Source organism: Martes martes (assembly GCF_963455335.1).
Source record: "Martes martes genome assembly, chromosome: X".
Taxonomy (NCBI): Eukaryota; Metazoa; Chordata; class Mammalia; order Carnivora; family Mustelidae; genus Martes; species Martes martes.
In genome coordinates, this window is record NC_137897.1 from 12,872,614 (window position 1) to 12,893,834 (window position 21,221).

At 48.7% G+C, this 21,221-nt stretch overlaps 1 protein-coding gene across 1 annotated transcript in view; it reads right to left on the reverse strand.

Moving 5' to 3' along the window:
* The window catches only part of RAI2 (retinoic acid induced 2), a 57,735-nt gene extending 36,916 nt beyond the window's left edge, over positions 1–20,819 (reverse strand). The window contains exon 1 of the mRNA XM_080795127.1: positions 20,731–20,819. The gene's annotated coding sequence lies outside the window, so the exon portion shown is untranslated. The remainder of the gene's footprint in view (positions 1–20,730) is intronic.
* Between the last annotated feature and the right edge of the window lie 402 nt (positions 20,820–21,221).

The window sequence follows — 21,221 nt, forward strand, 5'->3', positions numbered from 1 at the left end:
TTGAATGTGTGTATAAGCTAAGAACTTACAGAATAAAACCAAGCTTGTACCAGTTTTCTCCGAGAAGCTTACAGAGAGTTGTTCCTTTCTTTGTTTTGGAAATGTTGATGTTTTCGTTTTTAATATGTTACTTTGTCCATTCAGAAATACAACACAAGAGACAAGAGACTAAAATGTTTTTTCTATTGGCCCATCACTGATTCCTCACTCATTCTTTTTGAAATCTTGAGTTATGGGTACTCAGAGGCAGCTGGACCTCGAAGCCAGGTCGACTTGGATGAAATGGTGGGTCCACTACTTTCCAGCTGTGCGCCCTTGGCATGTGACCACCTTATTGGGTCTTCTTTTCCGCAATCATCAACATGCCTCAATTCCAACCTCTGTGTCAACCCCAGAGCCACCATGGTGGACAAAATACTCACCCCCTTCCCACTTGGGAGTTGTGTCTCTAGCTGTAAAATGAGGGTGACATTTAGGTCTACCAAGGGGATTATTATTAACATAAACAATTCCTGGCACATAAAAGGGCTTTGAAAACTGTCCAGCTACAATTTTTTTTAAACATCCAAGGAGTATGACTTTGTTAAGTTAGGACAGGCTGCCTAGCAAATTGCTTCACATTTGTAATAGCTCACCAATGGAAGCTTATTTCTTGCTTCTGTAACAGTCTAAGGTGGGGGCTCTGGAGGGGGCACTTCGTTTCATGCAATGATCTTCCCCAGGCAGAGGGGACTCTGCCAGCTTCCAAGGTTACCCTGGCACTTTGCTCCAACCCAGCCAGCCAGTGGATGAGGAAAGAACATGGAGGAAAACCTGGAAAGTCTTTATGATTGGACCAGAGTACGCACATCATTGCCACTCACATCCTATCAGGTGAAACCCGGTCACGTGTCCACACGTAAGGCTGCGAGAGAGGCTGGGAAATGTAGTCTGGTGGTGGTGGGGGGGTCTGGGAAGATGAACAAAACACGTGTGGGGGGACTAACCAGCAGTTGCTGCCATGGTGAATGAGAGGAGGAAACACACCTCAGCGACTATGCGTTCGTGTCTTTATTTGTGTGCAGCCTACAAAAAGCCAGTGTTCAAGGAAGTCTTTGCTCTGAGAAGTTCTGAAGCTCTTCTTTGCTGAGCTTTTAGTTTCCTGGGGGAACTCTAAGGGGATATCTTTTCAAACCCTTCTTTTTTATTATCAAGGTTATCCTGCCACCATCTGAGATATTACTAAAAAAACACCAGCCCCCAGCTCTGACTTTCACAAGATTTGAGATGCTGTCAAAAATAAATGCCAACTCATCAGATTCTGTGTGAAAGAGATGCCAACACACATCTAACTCAAAGCAAAAGCTGAAGACGGAGCCTTGCTGTGCACACATTGTCACTCCTCTTCTCCCCAGGAACCCGGTCTGCCAGCCAATGAACCTATGGACTTGGCGGTAGGAACTAAGAGGGAGTATTTTTCCCCATCAAGCTGGCCCTTTTCAGAACCAATACTTATGTGTCTGTCTATCCATCAGAAGCTTCCATTTTAACGTAGACACTCAGAAGGCTAGAGATCGAAGTCTACGGGTTTGGTTAGCTTCTGTCATCTAGGAGATAGCAGAAAGCCCACAGATAACAGTCGCCATGAGGCAAGGTGTGTCCAACATGTGTACTCATTCATTCAGTCATTCATCCATTCAGCAAGTTCATAGCGAGTGACGCCTCAGTTACAGCACCGGGGTCTCCGGTTGAGGACACCAAGATGGCATGTGCGTTCGCCGCATAGATGGAGAGTCCGCTCTGCGGATACACAGTCACAACGCAATGAGCCCCGTGTGGCAGGGGACGCACAGATTACTAGAAGGCCACCTGATTCTTTGCCATTTCTGATTCACTTGGCACAGAAGCATAAAGTTACCCATTAGAAACTCTCCTGTACTCATTAGACGACATGACTGCAAATGCGAAAGAAAACATCCGGGACCCCCCAGGGGCTCTTTACTTATGCTGTCATTGGAGATAGAGGCGGGAACAACACTACTAGCTACAGATCTTGGATCCCTCCCGAGTACCGGGCACCGGCGCATACCTGACATTCTTCTTGCCAGGCAAGTCTCACCACTGCCCGTTTTCCCAGTGACAGCTCTGCCGCCCAGAGAGATGAAGACACCTGCCCCGTGACAGACTCATCTGAAGACCTGGGAAGCTGGTCTGTTTGACTAAAGGCTGGGTGCGTCACCTCTCACTGCCTCCCCACGTGGAAATTCAAGGGAAAGCAGACCCAGCAGACAGCAGTGGGACCCATGGCTTTGTCGGACTTCTCGGGAGAGGCAGCAAAGGAACGTGGAGAGGGGTTGGCCTCACGAGTCAGTGCTCACGTTCGGGACGTCATGTGAGGATAAAGTCTCACCATTCAGTCATTGCTTCGGCAGTACTTCCTCAGCAATGGCTGGGTGCCATGTGCCGTTCCAGGGGCTGGGAATATGGCAGTGAATGAGACTTGGTGGTGGGGAGCGTGGGGAGACAGTGAAAGAGGGACGAGTAAATATCCCGCAAGTTTTTGTCACACGTGAGAGGTAATAAAAGAGAGACCTTTTCATTCTTGATGCCGACAATTACAGAAATGTATGTTAACAGAAGTCGGGGGTGGGGGGAGCCAACTGGTGGACTGTACCTTGCAAACTCCTGGGGAAGAGAAAGGAGATAGGCATAGGCAAAAAAGACCCTTAACGATAGGGACCAAAGTCACTGCTAGCAGTGATCTCTGGGTGGCAGGATTACAAATGGTATTTATTCGCTTCTTGTTGCCACTCTAAACTTATAAATTTCCTCAAGTAGGTATGTACTACTTTTATTACAGTAGAGAAGCAAAATTTACCAAAACGTCAAAGGAAAGAAAACTCCAGAGAACCAGAACCCTCCTCTCCTGGCATTTAGGCAGCAACTGACAAGTCCGCCAGACAGGGCGATGCCTCACTCCAACAGTCACGCCGAGTGATATCTTATTTCAACACACTGCCTGATTCTTTCAGAATTTACTCACGGCGGCAGCCACCGGAGGAAATACACACTCATCACTGAGATATTAAGGATTGAATCCTGAAGCTTAATTTTTTCATTAGGGCATTGTGCCATTTTTCAATTAAGATAGGTTTTTTTGTTTTGTTTTTCGGAAAAGTGCTAATGTGTAAAAACCTCATTTCCTTCCTTAGCACAACCGGCCTATGGATTTTATTTTTAATTGATTTCCATGTGTTCCTAAGAGTGGCACAGAAACTGGGCTGGTGAGCTGCGTTTGCCACCATGTTCCTGGTGCTGGAAAGGAAACTGCAGCTCTGGGAGAACAATGCTTTGGAAAAATCTGTAAAACCCAGTCGAACACACCTAAGGTTTGTATGAAAGGGCAGGCATTACTCATGGGGCTTTGACAGTGAGAATGGAGACTAAAAAGCCGGCCAGCCCTTCAGTAATGAATGTGCCTGGATGATCTGGCCAGGTCTAATTTAGAAGCCAAGGAAGAATGTTCTAATAATGTCTCCATACGGTGGATTCATTGCATTATCTTTTTATTCAAAGCGTTCTCTGTGTTTTTGAATAAAAGAAGATTCCCACCACCCCCTCCCCCAAATCTAGCAATAAAAATACCCTTGGTCAAACCAACAGGGTCTGTGAGGGGCTTAGGTTCTTAACGTAAGATTCTGTTTCCGGCTAGAAATATTGTTTCAGAAAAAGCAGAAGCAATGATAGAAGGACCACAGGAAACATCTGTGTATACAAACAGGCTAGCTCACTAGGAATAAAAATGCATTATGCATCACGAAGGTCTAAATATTTTTATTAACACAGTTTGTTAAGCAAGAACCGAGAACTAAGGTTCCCTAAGAATCCCTCATCAAATGCTTTCTTCAATATTTCATTTCATTCTTAGGAGAGAAGTAACTCTGAAATCTTATCTTAGATTTTAGCAATGAGTTTTCTATTAAAAGTTATTTCTTTTCCATCTCAGGCTGAGCAAAGCTCTGGGCCAAGGGGGTTAGGGAATTTGTTTCATAAAACTGACAGCTTGGCGAGTATTCAATCACTCGGCACTACACAGCCCAGGAGAACAAATAAGTCCTTTTCTGATGCTGCTCCAGACACATGACGAGGTATGTTCCATAGCTTTCTTCCCGCATTCGTACTGCTTGCTTCCTGCAGCACGAAAAGGGGGCAGAAAGCACGTCGAGAGCTTCGACGAAGCCTGAGAGGAAGCGAAATTAATCAATCGCACTCTCATTTGTAAGGTGGAAAAAAAAACAAAACCCAAGCTCGTTGCCTATGCTGTTTTAATGGTAGTGACTGACCTTCTTTTCCAGAAGGCCAGTACGTTCGGGGAACTCTCAGCCATTTTGTTGTCCTGTCTTCAGTGCTTCTAGACACGTGTCTTTGCATGATCTGATAACGGCTTTAATGGGCCAGATGAGGCAAGCGTGGTGGCTGCCTTTGGCAGAGGGGACGCCAAGGGCAGGCTACTGGCTCACAGCCGGGGCATCGTCCTGGGCAGCACAGACCAGGCTGCCCCAAATCCTGCACCAGCAGGGACCCAGCTCAGAAACTTCCTGTTGAACAGGCCGAATTCACAGCAGCCGAAGAAAGGAAACCATTACAAAAGTTCTTGCCCTCCCCCCTAAAAAAAATTACAAGGACTTTTTTTTTGGGGGGGGGGGTTATTCATCCATAAGGCTAGGACTGAAAAATTCTGTGTGAGACACAACTAATCTATGCTGTTGAAAGGCAGTGGGTACTGCTGGGGAGAGGTAATGGACAGGATGTGGGGAGGGGCTTCTGGGGGGCTGGTGTGGCCCCCCATCTCCATCAGGGTGCTGGTGACCTGGGTGTGTTATTTCATGGGAAATAAAAACCCTTTTAAAATGCTGATACTATTATTTAAGCTTTTACCCACTATGTCCTTTATGCTTGGTTAAGAATATATCGCAGGCGATTTCGCTGTAACTAACATCCACTCCTTATAAAGTGGTACAGAAGGGCGCAGAGAAATGACAAAGGTCGTTTTCACTCTCAGACTCATTAGAGGACAGCGTACTGTTGGAGGCTCTTTCCGAAGACCCAAGTGCCATTTGGGGCCCTCCTTGCTCCTTCACTACCTGAGCCACGTGGCCAGAAGAATCTAAACCTTACCTTTTTTCACATCTCCCTCTATATTTCCCTTTCTCTTTTGTTTCCCTGCACCGACCCTCTCCTTCTGATGCCTCTCCCGGTCACTGGTGTTATGGGTGCGAGGTGAGGGTTGTCACCTCACCCCTCTGTTTCTCTCTGCGTTTCTGGATGGAGCTGGAGGCTTGTAGCAGGCCAGGCCTTCGCAGGAAAAAGCCATCTCCTTAGCTTTCCATTCCAAGTGCCCCTCTGTCCTCCCTTGACAACATGTTGTCTGCTATTTACTGAGGTTTATTTTGCAAGAGAAATACTTGTGGTGGTGGGGGTGGGGAAGGGAAGCTTTTGAAGACAAAAAATTTGTCATTCGGTTTCAAAAGACTTATGAATAATGGAGAGCTACGGTTCCTTTGCATATGAAGATCCAAAGGGTCTACCGCTACAAATGATTTTGTGTTTTGCTGCTGTTCAAAAAAATAAATAAAGACTTTTTCTAACCGCGATTTCAAAGATGTAGGAATGTATTAAGGAAAGGAACTGTTCTCCCACCTCGGATCCAGTTTAAAATACTCCCACATCCGATTACGGACCTGCGGGTCCCAAATGCTGGCAGAACCAAAGAATTTGTTCATTCACCTGAAATTCACCCAAAATGTCCCAGTGAATCCCTAGGGTTGGAAGGGGCTGGGGGTGGTGGCGCTACAAGGTGGCGGCGACACAGGCTAGTTTCCGGGAAAGCAGAATGGAGTTCCCAGGCTCTTTAAGAGGAGACTTTCATTTGGACCCAGAGAAGCTGTCTGAAACGGCTTGGGGTACATTCTTGCCTTCTCCCTTTCCAAGCTCCCTTTCTGCTCTGTGGCGGCATCGCCATACTGAGTCCCCAGGAAGAACCGAGTCTTCACTGCTTGGCCCGAGACAGCTCCCCTGCTAAGTGGAATGACCAACGCATCCCAGTTTGCCCAGGACTGCCCAAGGTTTAGAGCGGAAAGTCTCACATCTCAGGAATCCTCTAAATCCTGGGCAAATGAGGACAGTTGGTCAACCTAGTAGCAGGCCACCAGCCAAACCCCTCTCTTCCTGCTGAGCCCAGTAAAGGCCTGAACTGGCAGGATTCCTCCGTGTCCCCCACTGCCTACAAATTCTGGCCTATTTAAAGCACATGCATTTGGAAAGTGTATTTAAAGCTGCCGACTGAAGGTGCTCGGGGCTGTTGACTATGTCTGTCAGGCTTTCCTTTTCTCCCCCATTTTTTGGCCCATTCGCTGTTTTCAACACACTCCCTTCAAGATTGGGGGCTCCAGATGATTACATGGGCCAATGCCAAGATTGTCTGCCCACTCGCTGGACTGCAAAGGGAGGGAGGGTCCGCATACCCAATCGCCCCCCTCTCCTGAGTTCCCTGACCCATCAAGGGGCCTAAACTACAGAAACCAGGGTGTTATCATCGTTATTCTCCGTACCAGCCGTTACCGAATCCCAGGGGCAGCCTCCTAAATACTTCTACAATCCAACCACTTGCCTCTGCCACTATGCTACTTCAGTTCAAGGTCACTGTTCTCTGGGATTACTGCAACAGAGCCCCCTTTTTGGTCTTCTTTCCCTCCTGCTAAGGAGGGAAAGTCTCCACTAGGACAAAAAACCAACCACAGAGACTAGATAATGTCACTGGCCCCTATGAAACTGTTCAGGATAAAGTTCTTTTTCAAGGCTAACAAGACTCATTATGATCTGGACCCCACCTCCCTTTTCTGCTCAGCATCATAAGCTCACTTTCCTCAACTGTAAATGAAAGGAGCTATTTCTAAACATTACTCTGTGGATTAAGTGAGAGCACATATACTAAATTCTTGGCCAGGTGCTTCAGCTCCATCGTGGATTGGGAGAAGATGAAGTCTTTCATGCCATCCACGGGAGTCATAAAAAGGAACAGGTCAGGGGTGCCCGGGTGGTGCAGTCAGTTAAGCTTCCGACTCTTGATTTCCGTTCAGGTCGTGATCTCAGCATCCTGGGATCGGGCCCCGCGTCAGGCTCCATGCTCAGCACGGTGTCTGCTGGAGATTCTCTCTCTCCTTCTCCCTCTGCCCCAACCCCTGGCTCGCATGATGGTCCCTCTCTAAAATAAATAAATAAATCTTAAAAAAAAAAAAAAAAGAATAGGGCATTTGGCACTAGTCACTACAGAGATGGGGCAAGCAACAGATTTCAAGGAAGGAAAGCAATATCCCATACAAATAGGGGATGCAGAGCTTCATGTCCTAAATGTCCAAGATGGAGTTGAGGCTCGGTCTGGTGGACGGGAGGAAGGCGGGTCTTACTCCTGCTGAGTGGCGGAGACAGAGACGAGAGGGAAAGGGGGGTGGGGCCCCACTGGTGTGCTCCGACTTGCTGAGCTCTCTCCTGGGGCAGTGGCCCAGAGCTAAGTGAGATGATGGAAGTACTCAAAGCACAGGAAGGTGACATTTCCACCGCCGATCAACAGGGACGGAACCCCTGCAGTCGCAGAAATGGGCCTTGAGTTCGTGCCTTTGAAGACTTGGTTTTGGAAACAGATAAACTGGAAGAAATGTGCGTGTTTGTACTTTTTTGTATGAAGCATGTTACTACCAGCATCTAAGTGCTGTAGACCACAGTGCCAGGAGCCAAGGAGGCCTGGGTTGTTAAACATGGTGATTAAAATGAACTTTAGGAAGTGCTGCCTGGCTCGAGAGACTGAAGGCTGGTTTGAGACCAAGCCACAAAAAAAAAGACACATGATTCCTGCTCTCCAAAAATGAAACAACTACAACAACAAAACAAAGAGAGAAAATGGCAAGACGAAAGAACAGTCTCCATGGGAGAAAACACAGAAGATCTGTGCACACTTAGACCCAAAGTGATTCCACACTGCTCTTTTATTTTATAAATATTCACAAGAAAAACAGCCTAACAGCTACTTTCATGAGTAACCTCGGCTACTTCTTTACACCTGTCCTCCTTCCTTTCTCCCTTCCTTTCTTTTTTTCTTTCTTTCAAAAACAAGAACAACATTCTCAGCACCGCAGGAAGCTAGATCAAGAGTCAAGGTCGCCAACATGACAGTCCCCTTCCCAGGGACCTCTCCAGGCCTCCTGGCCACTCACACTGCCTCACCTCCAACACTGCCCCACAGCAAATAGCCTTTGCCTTCTAAAAGGGACAAAGGCTTTAATTAGGATGAAGATACACGGTTGGGGCACCTGGCTCTGTCACCTGTCCCTTCGCCTGCCTCCTTTTTTTTTTTTTTTCTTTCCTACTTAACGTTTCTGCCACCGTTTAATTGCAGAGAACAGCAGGCTGGACAACAAATATTCTTACGTGTCCATACTTGCCCTCCATCACCTGGGCGCTCAGACAATTCCTAGACATAGTACCTCTTGCTTCACACACACACCGCCCCGCCCCCGGCTTCCCAACTCCTCTCCCAAGGAGCCCCAAATTAAAATGAATGCATTCCAGAACAATTGCCAAGGGATTGACCAAATCTAACTGTGGCCCAAATAAAGCTGGGACTGGTAGAGGGCCAGGTCTCCAGGACAGCAGCAAGAAGAAAGCTTCTCCCAACGGACCTGAGCCAGCGATCCCTGCTGCTCTCTGTGCACCAGAAGTGAACAGCTGAACCCCAGGCCATACCACTTTAAGATGCAGGAATTAGTCCTTAAGCCCAGGTAGATAATGTTCAACCAAAGACCCTGGCACCAGCAGCACCAGGGAAATTGTTAGAAATGCAAATTCTTGGGCCCCACTCCCGACCTGCTCCCAGGGTTGGTCCCAGGAATCTGTATTTTAACAAGCCCTCCAGCTGATCTGAATGCACACCAAAGGTTGAGAACCACTGATCCGCAGGCCTCTGAGAAAGGGAGGAGCTATGGCTCAACTGGGAGGACATTATAGGAAAGCTGGCACTGTGACATGGGCATTGTCCAGAGCTGCACCGTCCAAGACAGTAGCTGCTAGCCCCAGGTGGCAATTTACATTTCGAATTTTTTTTAAAAGAAAGATAAATATCTACAATCTCACTTAAATGTGGAATTAAAAAAAAAAAAAGCCAAACTCATAGTAACAGAGTAGAATGGTGGTTACCAGAGGCTCAGATGTCGGGGGAAAGGAGATTTTTTTAAAAAGAAAGAAAAAAGAACATAGACGTGGTTGCCAGGGACTTGGGGGAGGGGACCTGGGGCGCTCGTGTTTAATGGGCACAGGGATTCCATTTGCAAGATGAAAAGAGTTCTGGTGGTAGACGCTAGCGACAGTTGCGCAACAGTGTGAATGTCCTTAATACTAGTGAACTATACGCTTGAAATGCTGAAGGAAAAAAATTAAAAAGAAAATTAATTAAAAATAAAATTTTGAAGTCAGGTCTCAGCCATAACTAGTCACATTTCTAGTGCTCAACAGCAACTTCCAGCTAGTGGTTACCATATTGGACAGCCAGCGTCCTACCATAGAGTGTATTTCTAGTGTAGAATGGAAGTTCTACTGAATCAGGAGGTACAGAAACCCAGATCCACCTCCTACGAGCTGTGTGACCTTGTGTAAGGTACTACCCTCTCGGAGCCCTGATTCTTCCTTTGTGAAATAGTACCCACCTATCTCATTAAGGGGGTTACAAAGCTGGAAATAAAATAATAAAATGTAAATCACCTTGACAACAGTCCAGGCTATAGCAGAAGCTTTGAGAAATGATAGGTCATATTGTTGCTATTATGATTTTATGAGCAACCCCTGGAGATATTTGCTAATGGAATGGACAGTCTGCATCGGCTAGGACAGACTCCTTCTGCTGTTTCGACTGCAAGTTTCAGCGCCTGTGAAAGTGGCTCTATTTTCAGCAGCACAAGTTAGCAGTACCGTCCTGAAGCAATACCCATTTGTGGGCCGGCTAGAAAGGTGGCCTCCCCATCCAGGAGCAGTACATAAGAGACTTGTAGTAAGGCTACAGTTCTTGAAGCCAGAGAGCCTCATTTTCTGTGGGGCTTGCTTTCTTTCTCTCTCTCTTCCTTTCTTCCTTCCTTCCCCCCTCCCACCCCAAACACAAATGTCATAATCCCTGGGACGGTCCATTACAGTAGACTTAGAGCGTCAGTGTTCTTCATCTAGAAAGATGCCCAAGAGATCTTGTAACCTTCTTGCAGATCTCCTCCAGATAAGAAAACAAACAAACCCCCAGATAACTGTATAACTCAGAGGCATTATCCTTACCGAAGGCCAGTCGTGAGGGGGAGAATGGACTGGGAAAATGGGAAGAGGGCTTCATATGTGAAGTTTTCTTTTAACTAAAGAAACAGGGAGTCACTGAATGTTCTGGAGCTGGGGTGACAAGGCTAGAGAGATGCCATATGGAGAGGAACAGCAGCTGGGGGAGAAAGGACAGGAGTAGAGCAGACCAGTAAGGAGACCAGGGCCATGCGTAGGTGAGCCCTGCTGAGGCCTGCTGGCTCATGTAGCAGTGGGCAGGGCTGAGGAGAGGAGGAAGGTGGGTGGAACCTGTAAGAGCCGGCCACAGAGTTGAAAACACAATCAGGGATAAAAGGCCAGGCTCCCAGAGTTCAGGATGCACGCTCAGATGCCATGTCCAAGCAGCCAGTTTTCCCTTTCAGACTCCTCTGGAGATGCGACTCCGTGCTTCCCATGGGCTCCGGACAAAGCCAGCTGCCTGTGGCTGATGGGTCAGAAGAATCGAGTAAGGGAACTCAGAGCAAGACTCTTGCTCCAGTTGGTTTTTCTGGCTTCAGAATCCTAACAAAGGCTTCCCTTCATAATCTAGTTAGGTCTCCTGGACGAGCAATGTTGGAAAAAATGGAGGATCCAACATGAGCTGGACAACTTCCGACTTTGTCAAAAAAGACGTTAAACTGCAAATGCCAGGGACTATCTTGATCATTCATAAAAGAGCCGTAAACACCAAGACAAGTAGGAAGGCCATTTTAGAATAAAGGGCAGTTCTGTGAAATGGAAAAGTTTTGGCTTTAAGAAGGAAACTCACCACATTTTCACTTTTCTTTCATTACACTGTGAATGGGCAGAAATTCTGTCGCACGCCTGGTCTGTGGGGACCAATGGTTTATGTGACATTCCGAAATGGTTCCCTGTGTGGTTTGGGCTATAAGAATCAGACTTCATGACCCCAGATCCAGCTGCCCGGCTCCTAAGAGCAAAAACAAAGCTTGAGGTTTCTTGGTGTGGGTGTGTCCAGCATGGAAAGGCAGGGCAGAATCAGCCTTTTCTTGCCTTCTTAAAATGCAAGTGATAAACCACAAAGGATCCTAGAACAAATGGTCTCAGATTGAGATTTTTGCATTCAATAATTTCATATTTAGTCTAGCGGGTTAGTGATTTTTTTTTTCTTAAAAGGAAACTGCAGCCAGAGCTAATTGCTCAATCTGAAATATATCTGGACATTGTTTAGATGTTGGAAAGGAAACAGTGATGTTGGAGAGGTTTAGCAAAAAGAAGGGCATTAATTTAGAAAAAAAAAAAAAAAGCAAATGTAAATTAATAGAAAATGTAGCCCCGGATGATTTCCGTAGCGCTGATGTATACAGCCAAAGACTGAGCACCCTTATTCTGAGCTTTCCTTGATATTTTTCTTATTTCTAAAATGCAAAAGGAAATTCATCAGCACGGGCTCAATCCATTCCCATCCATTGATTTGTTGGCCAATCAATGGCCATTGTAATCTGAAAAAAAGAACACCAGTTTCGATGAACCTTTCCAAGTGAGGCCGTGTTCAGCTAAGCTTAATAAAGAGAAAAACAGCAAGGACCATCTGGAAAACACTCTTCCGGAGTCGCGAAAGATAGTGGCAGCCTTTGCCCAACCTGCTATAAATAAGTGTCTCAGGAAAAAAAACACCCGATTTTCAAATCTGTTTCTACTTAATACAGCTGCGATGGAGTTTATTTAGCTTTTCCCTATAGCAGGAGGACTGTTTGCATTTTTATGACAAGGGTCTAAATGTGTTTCACAGCCACTGCCACTGCCATTAGTTTGAGGAACCACACACCACTTGGACCTGTCTGTTTGCTTCTGCGGCACACAGCGGTGGCCCCGGTGGCCTCTGCGCCACGAAACTGGCCTCCAAAGCCCAGATTTATGATCCTGCTTCCTCTCCCAGTCTTGCAACCGTCACCCAAATCCTGGCTGGCTACTTAGAATGACCAAGTGTCCCGGGCTACGAGTCAATTATTTATCTGCCTGGACTTGGCACGCTGTGGATGTCTGCCAGGCTCACCGCCTCTTCCTTCAGGACGACAAGGAAGGATCGAACTGCTCTCCAGGGGAGGCCAGAACTCACCCACGCAGGTGTGCTGCTGGCTTGGCCCACCCCGATGTGCTCAGCTTTTCCATCTCTCCTCACTGGCGGAGCCTGACCCTCGGAATGCCTTCAGACACTCCTTGGGAAGGGTCAGCCTCCCTCGATGGCCGCACCATGACACGGCCCCCACTGAGGTCGGCACTGAGCGCCACCCACGGCCCATCGCACTCCAAAGACTGGCAGGACACACTGACCTCAGGATGCTTGCCTGGGTAACACGTGACCCACCTCTCTGTTCTCCCTCCGTCCCCCCAGCGCTCATCCCAGTTCCATGTTTTAGCTCCAGGATGCCTTCCTTGAGAATGCGTAACCCCTCTCTCTAGCCTTCCAGGGGACCCTCCAAAAGAGGACAGCTAAGGGCTTGTCCCAGCGGTAGCCTTCCCCCTGCTGCTGCTGCTGACCACAGGCATTACCAGGTCCGAGCTGCCTGCAGGAGCGCTGCTGACATCCTGTTTCCGAAGCGGAGCCGCTGCGGGGACGCGAATGTGTGCGAGAGAGAGAGAGAACCGGGAGGGCTGAGAAGGACCACTGAGATCTGAATGCCCCGGCATCTTGAAAAATACCTCATCTGCCCACCACTGACATTCTCCCTCCACAGCCCTGGAAAACATAGACATTAGTGGCGGGTAAAGGGCTGCCATGATCCGAAATGAGTCTATTACAGGGTTATGCACCGAGCTCTCCCAAGTACACTAACGGGCTAAATTAATTGGCTCAGGCTTAAGATGCTACAGGAGAAATGACAGTGGAGAGGGGGTGGGGTAGACGAAGATGCTTGCTGGCTTTGAAGGCATGCCTGGAATCAGGTGCACACGAAAAAGAAATTAGGGAGGAATAAACCTGCTCTCTTTATGAAAAACCAGAAAAGCCCTTATTATTACAGCATGCCCCCAATTACCTACACCTTATTTAGTTGCCTGCCTTAAAAAAAAAAAATCTCTGTGCTTATACAATCTTACAGACTCATCCACCAACCTTAGATGGAAATCAGGCACATGACACACTTCCAGCTGTTAATTATTCGCCCCCATGAACAGTATATATAAAAGTCCGGGGGATAAACTGTGTCTTTTACTATTTCCAAATCAATTTGCCAAAACCCACAAATTACTTATTAAACCTTGGTCTACACCAGTGTTTCTCAACCAGGGGCGATTTTGCCCCAGAGAGGACATTTGACGAAGTCAGGAGACATTGTGGGTTGTCACAACGGCCGTGGCCGGGAACAGTGCTACTGGCATCCAGTGGGAAGAGGCCAGACGGGCTGCTGACATCCTACAGCGCACAGGCCCGCTGGCCCCAACAAGGAAAAATCTGGCCTAAAATGTCAACAGGGCCAAGGTGGAGAAACTGTGCGCTAGATAAAACCACAATGCTCAGCCTTTAATACTCATCTATTTGGCAGTCCTCAAAGGGAGATGTCATTTTCCTTGACATCTAAGGTTGGTTTACGTATACGTTAGCTAAGGACATGTTTATTCCTTTCCAAATAAGTGCCATAGGTTCTCAGTCTGGACCTAGGAACATTAAAGAGATACTGTGAGAGGGGTGCCTGGGTGGCTCCGTCTGTTAAGTGCCTGACTCAGTTTTTTAAAATACTTATCTTTTTGAGAGAGAGGGAGTGGGGGGGAGGGGTAGAGGGAGAGAATCTTCAAGCAGACTCTGCCCCCCTCCCGCAGTGTTGAACAGGAAGTCGGAAGTCCAACACAGGACTCAAGCCCACAATCCATGGGATCATGACCTGAGCCTAAACCAAGAGTCAGACGCTCAACCGACTGACCTACCCAGGCGCTCCCAAGCACTTGAGTCTTGATTTTGGCTCAGGTCATGATCTCAGGGTTGTGAGATCGAGCCCCACGTTGAGCTCTGTGCTGGGTATGCAACCTGCTTAAGATTCTCTCTCTCCCTTGCCCTCTGTCCTTCCTCGCCCCCCGCTTACATGTTCACTCACATTTTCTTCCCCCCCCCCTTTCTCTCTCCCCCTAAAAGAAAGAAAGAAATACCGCAGTGATGGCAGGGGTAGATAGGGTGCATTTTAAATGCATATTTCATCAGTCTAAATGGATGGAAATTAATATCCCATAAAATAAAATGATTATCTAGTTATGTTCCATACAAAACCAAAATCAATACATTGTATCTTACTTAATCTGCAATTAGAGCTTTTAAAAAAAACGAAAACAAGGAAATGCTATTCTTTTCCATTTCTTGCTAACTGGGTACACATTTCTGAACATGAGGCATAGAAAACAAACAAGCAGACAAAAACCTTTTTTTCTTTTAAAGCAGATTTTTCCAGAGCATAAAAAACTTCCTGAATCATTCCATTTTATTTATTGTAGATTCAATCATTCTTAGTGAGCAAAACGTGCAGCCCATTCTCTTGGTTATGCCTGCCTGGCTTTCCAAATGCCCTCAAAACTGGGATGATGAATCATATACTTTGGCCCCACTGTGTCAATTAATAGTAAGCAAAGAATCGCACACAGCCAAGACAGGACTTTCTGCCTGATGTTTCTGTGTATGTGGGAGCGTGAAGTTGGGACTGGGGCGGGGGGGGTTGGGGGACGGCGTCCTTCAGCCAATTGTTTCCAGAGCGTCTTAAGAGCAGGTGTTGAGATTCTCTAAACTTCCTTCAGTTCTAGAATATTCTGTGTGGCTCTACGGTGCCCCTAATGTGGGGGTGGGCTTTCTTGAGGAGCAATGCAGGTTCCTAGAGTTGGCCTAGAGCTTCCAGGCTTCAAGTACAAAGGAAACAATGGCTGACAGCAATACCATCACGACCCTACCAGGCCACCATTCCTTTCTCTGAATTACACGGCCAAAGTGGCCATACGCACAAAAGCAAAAATAACAACGACGACAAAAACGCCCCCAACACACCCAGTCCTGGCTGCCAGCAAGGCCCGAATCCGCTGCTGAAAAAGAGCAGTTGCTGCAGTGCAGCTGGAGGAGCTTTTCCAGGGAACTGGTAATACCCTGGCTGTTAATGAATTATTTTTCGCCAGAATGTCGGATTCTTCCTGTGCTCCAGTAAACAGTCTGCTTCTGCCATGGGAAACAAAACCAGCTCCTTCCGAGGAGCTCAAGGAGGTCAGCCAAGGGTCCCCTATGGGGGCAGCCCCCTCAGGGGCCAGAGCCACAGGGCCTGACCTATAAATCACCGCAGCCCCAAGTTCATTAGTCCAGCCTTTTCTAGCTACTTGGGCCATGCCCATCTCCCAGGGGAGGGCCCAGGAAGACCACAGCGCTGGCTGGGAGCCTCCCCCCATCCCCAGGAACCGTCCCTTTGTCCGATTTCCTCATCTGCACCACCGCGGTGTGTGAAACTGGGCTTCCTTGCATTCATTCCGTCTCTTTCAGAGAAACTATACGTATCTCCTTGCTCTTGTTTTCATCAAGCTGTCAGGAAATAACTGTGCGCATCCTCTTTTTCCCTTTCCTTTCTATAAGATTGGCTCCAGCCCCAAATAACCCACTCTCACCATTAGGGTGTCTACTTGGGACATTCTTCTCCAAGCACAAATCCCCAGGAAGGATATTCCTAGACAAGGTGTCAAGGAAATCAGCTGCTCAGGCAAGAGACAGCTCTCCACTAGACAAAGATGCCAGCCTGGAGTGGGGTGAGGTGGAGGAGAGGAGAGGAAAGGGGTCACTTCACTCAAGCCAGCCCTGCCCGTTCCCAGCCCTGCCTTGCTGTCTGAGCTCCCCGAAGTTTCAGGAGCCCACATTGCCTGGGGGAACCCGACTGAGCAAACATGCTCATGGACAGCCTTGATGAGGCAACTCCCCTCCAAATGACACCTTAGCTACCGAAAATCAAAGTTGCCTGAGACCAGGCTGCCAGCCCGTGCTTCCCATCTGCCATGGAGACGGAGGGTGTTCATGTCCCCTAAAGTATCTGGAGGTACCATGAGGCTGAAGGCGCAGGCTGGTGGTTAGTTGGCTCTAGGGAAACACTGCCTCATAGAAATAATATGTTGTCACTTCTCTGGTAGGCACATGAAAAAGAGAAAAAGAAACAGGTGACATTCATTTTAATACTGTAACTTATTTGACCAATACAGTCAAAATATTATCACTGCACCATGTAATTGATATAAAAATTATTAATGAGCTATTTTGCATTCTTTTCTTTTTGTACTGAGTCCTAGAGATCACGTGCTTATGTTATCCCGCTGGCGCCTCCTACTCTGGACTAAGCCACCTTCCGACTACGAATAGCCACATGTGACTTGTGGCTACTGTAGGAGATGGTGCAGATAATGGAACATTTCCATCATCGTAAAAGGTTCTATTAGACACTGTAGTACAAGACCAAAAAGCTGTGGGAAGAAAGAGTGACAGGTGAGAGCAGGGTGAGCCATCAAGTTCCTAGAGCTAAGAATTAAAGCAGAAATGGGAATGGCAAGGATTGGGATATTCGAGAAGCCCAGACCTACTATTAAGGGGAGATTAAAATGGGCTTTTATGAGAATCCCAGGGCCCATGTCTACATTGGGGGGGGGGCTGCCCCACAGCAGTGGGAAAGCCAGCAAGTATAATAATTGGTCAAGGCATCTCCGGGTTGAGGCGCCCCCATTTTAGCTCTTCTGATCGGCTTCAGGCAGGGGCTGGGACAGAAGATCGCCAAAGTCACGTATGTTCTTTCAATAACAATTCTGGGTTTGCAATCTAATTTGGTGAAGCAGATAAAGAAACATGATCAAATTATGTGCGCCTGTGTTTGCCCATGTATGTGTGTTTGTGTGTGCGTTCTTGGTTGGAGAGGGAAGGAGGGTCATGTGCAAAATCCAGAAGGACAAATGCGAGCACCAAAATCACCTCCTTGCCAGTTGCCATCAGAACACAGGAGAGAGGTAGATTCAAGAGGCTCATGAAAAAAGGCGGAGCCACAAAGGAGATGCCTTGGGTCTAGAAAGAACGAGATGATGGGCATCCAGGCAGATGAACAGGTAAGAAGAAGAAGTGGTAATCTTATCTCCAGAGACAAGAGCTGCCAACTCTATAGCAAGGATGGCACCCTGATCCCCAAATCAAGCTTAATTCAGAATCGCACACAGGCTTTTGTACAGGGGAGAGGATAATTAGCCAACTTCTGCCCTCCTCGAGCCTCGAGAGCCTCATTCTCAGAGGTCCCCTTCATATTCTGATCAGGGAGGCAGCAGAATCACATATGGATTCCAATCCTGGTTCTCCCAGTGGCTCCAGAATTTCTAGCAGGTTAAAGGCTACCATCTTGTTGGAAAGGGACTAAGGGACTTGCGTACATGATGCATGTGCGTGGTAAGACCTCATCTCATTTTTATTGAGAATTTATTTATTCGAGACAGTTTAGAGTCAGAAATACTTTACCCATCCTTTGGTCCTTCCATGGAGAGCTCATTATTTAACCTGTCTAAGCTCAGTTTCCTCACCTATAAAAATGGGAATGCTCTTGCCCATATCACATAAACTTGTCGACTTGCACCTACCGCAGGCTAGAAATGGAGCATGACACCAGGAACTCCAAAGCCCCAAGCAAAGGAAAAAATCTCTGGATTAAAAAAAAAAATCTCTGGATTTCTCCCTGCTGAGTCTCCCTTGATGATGACTTACAGCTGCCTCCGCCCCACCATTTGCTCCATCAGTTCCATCACTTAGTCACTCAACTCCTATTTATTAAGCAACAGTTGGGCATTGGAAATTCAAAGATGATGAGACACAGTCTTTCCATGTGAAATAGTCTGGGACTATCTGGGGTCTATGCACTTGGCACATGAGCATGTACCCTGGCTGACTGGGCTGCCTCACTGGTAGGCTCCCTGCCCCCAAGTTGGGAACCACGGTTTTTGAACACGGAGGGGCTGAGGACTCTGGCCTTTGGGAGAAAGAAATAAGAGACTTGGAAGAGGGGTTAGAGGGATGTGCCGCTCCTTTAATTCATAACCACCAAAGCTGGGACTCAGACACACGACTGGAAAGTTCTCTGAGCCTCAGATTCCTTATCTGGAAAATAATGCCTCCATCACATCATGGTTTCCCACATGCGAAGCGTTTGGCAGACAGAGGGCAACGACAAATGTTAATTCCTTTCCCCATTTATTTCCCTCCACTACCCTCCTCCCCCCGGATCCAAGGTTAGGGAAGGAGCCAGAGAACAGACACTGGCTCTTTTCTTATTATACATTCAGAGCATGCTGTGTGTGGAGATGGCCACATCCAGAATAACCTCCATTCAGGATCATATGGAGTTGGGGAGGCCAGTCCCATCTAGCTTTCGGGGGGCTGGAGCTAGAGCTCTATCAGTTCTCCGGGTCCTACAGCTCTCCTAGCAACACCTCATCACACACCTCTTGCATTTTCTTTTTCTTTCTTGCTTTCCAGACGCCCTGTCTCAGAGGCTGTTTTCTGGCTACCAGACTTTATTTATTTTCGAGTTTTTACCCAACTGCCCGCCAACCAAGTTCTTATACTGGCGACTGGCATCACCTCGAACTCTGTTTTCTCATTTTTTTCTTCCTGAGATGGGCAGGTTTTCTGGGGCCAAACCTCAATAGCAGGAAGTCTGGTGCTTCTTTGCTTGATAAAGGACCACCCCCATGGTCCATGGGCTGGTGCCAAAGCGGCCGACACCCCAAGTTCCAGTCTGACTTGGCTCACCGTGCCCGGGCTGCCTTGGAACGCCTCTAGTGGGCATCAGTCAGGATGAGACACAAGTGGCCATTTGCAGGATACTTAAGGGGGGCGGGGTGTGGATTTGGGGGTGGGTAGGTGGCCTCTCAGGGCTTCTAAGGGGCGGGGAAATTGAGAAGGCACCAGGTGTGTGTTTTTGTGCGTTCCATCCCACCCCCGACTTCTGAAAGTGGCACAGCTCCCCTGTTCCTCTTTGAGAAGAAAAGACAAATGACAAAACAGTGGGGCGGGGGCCACAATGCTGCCCTGGTGAGTGGCTCCCACCCGCTAGCCTCCCCAGAGCCCCCTCCCGCACTGCCACCCCTCCGCTGTACCAAAAGCACATCACAATACACTTGCAAAGTTATCCTAAGTCTCTTGGTCAATCAACAAACGATTCTGAAGACTCAAAAGGAGGAAGAGAGGCATTTAGACCACGCTGGGAAAGACTGCCCGGGAGAAGCAAAGAAAACCTTGCACGATGCATGCACGCAAGGCTAAGGACTGTTTTCTCCCTGCTGGCTGCTTTTCTCTCTGTTCTAAAGAGAAGCTTCCAAAATCAGCTCAATAAAGGGGTCACACCAGAGGATGAGAGATAATGCTAAACCAACAAAAACAAAGACCCAAATGAAACAGAGCGAGCCATGAGAATCCGCGGTTATCAAAACTTTGTTTGGCCGTATCTATTTATCATCGCTGCACACCCGGGCTCTGCGGAATATCATTCTGTTGATGTCACTTATCCTCAGCAAAATATTTACACATCCTTAAAAACGCCAGATGAGGGGGGCTGGCTGCAGGGCGCCCCTCAAGCCCCACCGCCGAGGTTCTGGGCAGATCGTGAGATGGGGGCACGACAGGGGGTGGCTCCAGCGGGCACAGGTAAGAGCTACCGACAGTTCCAGGAACCCGGCCACCCAGGAGCTGCGCTCTGCCCTGCCCACCTCTCCCCTACCTGACTGCAAGAAGCAGCACCCCCCCCCCATATAGTGTCAGCGCCTCCTCCTCCTCTCCCTGCCTTTCTCATTGATTAAGTTCTCAAACCATTGTTAAAGCCGGGTTGCTTTTCCCTGGAAAACTGGGCTGAATTCATTAAGCTTTCCCCGCCACAAAAAGAATATTCATAAAAGTTTGGCAGGCAAAAAGGGAGGCTGACTGCATGCCATGGGGTGGGTGACAATTCGCTCCTCCAAAGCCACCTTCTTCTTCCGTGCCCCATCCCTCTCTCCATCCATCCGTCGTGCCCCAAACCTACTCCAGGGACTTCTGATAGGGAAACACAAAGCAGCAGCTGTTTGGCAACATTTCTACCCCTCGCCGGCAACTGTGGTGGGATGCCATTTCCCCACCCAGGCGGAGCTTATCCTGAACAATAGTCGGGCTTTAAACGGCAAACAAGCAAACACACAGAGCACAACCCCAACCCCGAAAAAGCCAACGCCGAGAGAAGCGGTAACTCCCTCCGCAGCAAAAGGCACCGCTGAAACGCACGCAAAAACGCTGCGAGAACGCTGCTCGATGCCTAACATGGCAGAAAGCCCGAGCTGGTGCGGCCACCCCGGGTCTGGGCATTGGGGGGCACGAAGGCTCCCGGGACGCCGACGCACACTCACCCAGCTTCGGGGGGATGCGGGGCTGGCCGAGCGTCACAAAGACAAGCCCAGCGCGATCTGGCAAAACCCAACTTTCCACCCGGCTCGCCAGGGCCGCCAGATACGTCAACAGAATCCATCTTTCGAAGGGCCTGGAAGGCGCCGGGTTTTCCGGGCCGGGGCAGAGCGGCAAAGCCGGCGGCGGCCCGGTGCGGTGCCCGGGCGCGGAGTCCGCCGCGCGCCGCCCTCTGTGCCGGGTGCCAGCGCTGGTGGCGGCCCGAAACCCACTTCGGGGCCCCCGCCCCGCCGGCCGGCGCCGCCTCTCCGGCCCCGCCAGCCAGTGCGCGGCGCCGGGAGCAGGAGCGGGGCCCGGGGACGCCGCACGGGTGGCGGCCTCGGCCCGCGTCCCCGCCCCCGCCCGGCCCTCCCAGCTGGCCCCGGCCTCCGGGCGCCGTCCTGCCCACGGGAGCAGGCCCCTCCCCGGGCGCCGGGCCCCGCCAGGCGCGCCCAGC